Raw genomic sequence first — 4,659 nt, forward strand, 5'->3', positions numbered from 1 at the left:
TTTGACCCAAACTAATCCAGTTGACACCTTGAGGATATCTCTTTGAGAGGCATGCCTCCCTCTAAGAATTTAATTGCTACTGCATATCTAAAGCTTGAACTTAAAACTACTAGTTAAACTAGAACAATCTCCTTATTAGTAGATACAAGTGCTTGGTGGTATTTTATTCAAGAGGTTAATGTCTAGTAAATTTTCTTTTCTTTTCTTTTTCATGGTTGTTCTTGCAAGACATTTGTAAGTTATCTAAATTGTTTTCCCTAAATGTCGTTTGATGTGATCTTCCCTAACTAATTAAAACAACCTTCTAACTAACACATTGTCTTGATCTACTTAACGAACTTTATTAAGAATAATTTTAAAAATTTAAAAGCATGAACTAACTTTACCTAAATTCCTTGGTGTATGTAAAGTTATTAACAAATCCTTATAATATAAGGACCAGAGAGAGTATTATGTTTAAAGACCTATTGTCTAGCTATTGTTGATTGCGGATTAATAGGTAGAAAACAAGACTTTAATTAGTAACTTTTGTAAAACCTGCGGACATATCATAGAATTAATCGAGGTTTTGATTTACAGTTTATTAGATTGATTCAGTATCTATTTGGACAACTTGAACTTGCCCATCCTTGGTTTTTTTGTGTCATGCCCATGAGATCTTGCAAAATCTATATTTTAATTTTTAAATTTGTAAATATTTTTTAAAAGAGAAATTTTCAAAAAAAAAAGGTAACCATAAGAAAATTATCTGTGTTTAAATAAAAATAATTAAAAATATAAAAGAAATAACATTAAATTAAAATATCCAATTTTAAATCAGGATTATATAGACAAGTACTCACCATGAATTCCCATATTTCAGGGGCTATTTGGTTCAATTTTAGGCTTTTCCAGAATGGAACACAATGCGATAATTTTAAAGAAAAATGTAACTTTTAAATCCCTACACTTTACACCCAATTTGCTATTGATCCTCACTTTACTTTCGGTGCTCTAAGTTGCTACAAGGTTTTCCGCTTACACTTTATATCCCTACACTTTTAGAGGGGTGCTGATGTGGCATTAATGGTATAAATTTATATCCCTACACTTTTAGAGGGGTGCTGATGTGGCATTAATGGTATAAATTATACTAATATGGATAATAACATCATTAATTATATGGTGATATGTCAGTTAGTGGCCGATGTATATTTTTTCTGGGGTAAAAAAAAAAGAAAGAAAAGCTTATACGTACCCCTCCAATTCTTATTATAAGACATTTTTAACCGTTTCATGCATATTAAAAATGTTCATTTTTTTCTTAATATTGTAAAAAAATGATATGTACTTTCATTTTTATCTTTTCTTTTAAATAATGATATAACTATATTAAATACCTTTACGTTCATCAAGAAAGGGTAAAATTGTAAAAAGTATGTAAATAGGACCTGTGGGAGTTTTTTTTTAATAATCAAAAAGTGAAAAAAAATTGTTCTAACTCCAAATCTAAATAATATATTTTATATACATTAAAAAATAATAAATCATTTTGAACCTAACCCTAAACCTAACTTTAGAATACAAAATCACAAGAAATGCACCCTAAAGCACAGAATCGCAGTGAACCTAAAAATAAATACATGACATTTTCTTGTAGCCTTAAACCCTACTTATATATATATATATATATATAATTATTAAAAAATACACATCAACTTTTCTTTCTTTTTTTCTCAAAAAAATACACATTAGCAACTAACTGACATGTCACTATATAATTAATAGTGTTATTATCCACATCAGCATAATTAACACCGTTAAGGCTACATTAGCATCTCTCTAAAAGAGTAGGGACTTAAATTGCAGATGGAGAAAACTGTACAGACTTAAAACATCAATAATAAAATATAGGGACCAACAACAAATCAAGTGCAAAGTGTAGAAATTGAAAGTTATGTTTTTTCTAATTTTTACATCAACATGCCCTTTCAAAGTAGTTGAGAACAGAAAATTATATACATCATGGGTTATAATTTTGGAATTATATTTTTTTGTGAGAATACTTTTAATTTGTTAGTATATGTAACTTCAATCTAGAATGTTTACTTCAAAATTATATTATCAAAATCAAATTTTGGATAATTTCAGTTAAATTTTTGAAAAACAATTAAAATAAAATTATTTAAATTTTTTCAACATATTTAATATAGTCGTTTGGGAAAATATATCAAGTTGAATACTGACATTAAGATTATAATATTGTAAAGTGTAAATCAATAAGTGTGCTCAATAATGCCACCCAAAAATAATATATTAATACTTTTGTGAAACCGGCACACTATTCCATGGATTTGTTCAGATATGGTGATATAAATGGGTTGCCTTTATATATCCGGAATCATAAACATGTAAGAATGGGTTCAATAATTTAAATAACAATGCTGTGGAATGGTCTTTTCTTGTATTCAAAATAAGGAAAATTAAATATGCAGAAGAAATTTGTAAAGGATTTGTAATTAAAAAAATTAAATGAGCGAAAGTACCTACTTTTATTCTAATATGTACCAAAATTTCAAAGAAGAATAAAGTTTGGGAGTGGAATGACCAAATTCAGATCATATAAAAAAAATTATATATTGGTATTGTGAATATTGTTATGGAATTGGACGTTTTCTCGAATATATATAGTTCACACTTTTTCTTGAAATATGTCATGAATATTGATATCTCTTGGGTTCACAATTTTTCATAAAAATTTGTAGTTATATTATAAAATTTTATTAAAAAAGGAATTTTTTGGATAATGAAAAAAAAATTCTTGAAATATTGTGTGATAATATTGGAAGAACCATGCATTTGGTGGAAGAAAGCTTGCATGCATGGAAGACGACTTGCACATATAAATTATATCTTCGGTGTCCATGGAAGAAACAAGGATGCATATGGTTAGAGAAACTTTCATATGATGGAAGAAAAAGGCTTGCATATATGAAAGACTACTTGCACTTTTCTCGGTGTCCATATGAAAGAAACATCCATACAATTAAATAAAGTATGGTGGAAGAAAACTTAAACACACACAGATATACATACATATATATATATATATATAGTTTATAAAAAAAAACATTTGTTTATCACACACTTACATGAAGACTACTTGTTTAACACCGTTAACATTGAATTAACAATTTTACAAATATTTAAAACAATCAAATTTCACAATACACACGACGAAAACTAGATTTGGTTTGGTTCTCATCAAGTGATGAGTATTTGGATAATCCAGATTTACTTTTTATTTTATATATTTATTTGGTATTTATTAAAATAAAAATTATAAAAATTTTAATAAATCTATCTTATATCAACAAAATGGACAAAGCAGATTTAATTTGAATAGTCCAATCTAATATTAATTTTTTTTAAATTCTTATAACTTGACTATTCAAATATTCTCTAGATAGTGTAAATTTATATTAAAATTTTCTAGAATTCTTATAATTTTTTATTTTAGTAAAAATAAGATAAAAAATAAAGATACTTTCTAAACTGGATCTTTAAAAAAATTTAGAAAAAATTTTCAAGTAAAAAATTTTAAATCTAAACTATCCATAGTAGATCTAGATAGTTAATTTATAAAAATTATTTAAAAAAATTTAATATTAAATTGGATTATCAAATTAAATATGTATTGTCCATATTTGTAATAAAATAGATTTATTAAAATTTTATATTTTTTATTTTAATAAATGTAAAATAAAATAAAATAAAATGAAAACTGTAAAATTGGATCCTCCAAATTAAAAATCTAAACGGTTCAAATTGCGTATCACCTAGTCTGATCACCGAAATCAGAACCCACAGCAAGGATCCTGCTTTTAGGATCCACAAGAAAAATAAACACTCAGAGTCCAAGCTACAGTCAAGGGTCTTCCACCATCGTTAGGCCATACACAATCATTTAGATCGAACATATAATGCATGAAATAAAAATAATCCACAATCAATAGCACAATATCCAACAACATTCACAGATTCAAACAATACAATTTAGCCAAAATAAGGGGCATTACAAATCATTTTCAAACTTCTACTGAAGTCAAATCCTGACACTTGGTATTTGTAATAAACTCTCAATTTATAGCATGCATATAAAGTATACAAAAAAGAAGTGGTCTGGTCTGTTTAGAGGATGGGGGTCACTGCTCAAGTGTCTCCAAATGTTTACAAAATTTTTATTCTATGACAACCATCCAACACCATTGCAATAGGGTGAAAAACAATTGCCTATAGGTATAAGTAATGGTTTTTGGTCATATAACCTACCTCCGTTACCTATAATTAAGGTAACAGTTTTTTCATACTTTAGGCCATGGATCATAAAACCATTAGCTTATAGTGAGATTATAGACAACGGGTTTAGAGTGCTTTAATATGCAATGGTTTTAGCTAATTAAACAAGTAATGGGATTGAATTTCAATAACTAAAAGTAAATTTTTTAACTCATATGCTTAACTATAGTTGTTTTATATTACTGATTATTCAAAATGTCATAATAAAAGTGGTCACTTTCTAGTATCGAGTTAAAATTTAGTGATTGTACAACTCTTTTGAGCGTTTCCTTTTTGCTAATTACAGTTTAGGATTTAGGTGATAATCGGCCTGCACCTTTT

Source organism: Prosopis cineraria, unplaced genomic scaffold, assembly GCF_029017545.1.
Source record: "Prosopis cineraria cultivar Desert tree isolate PC_DT_omini unplaced genomic scaffold, ASM2901754v1 PC716, whole genome shotgun sequence".
NCBI lineage: Eukaryota > Viridiplantae > Streptophyta > Magnoliopsida > Fabales > Fabaceae > Prosopis > Prosopis cineraria.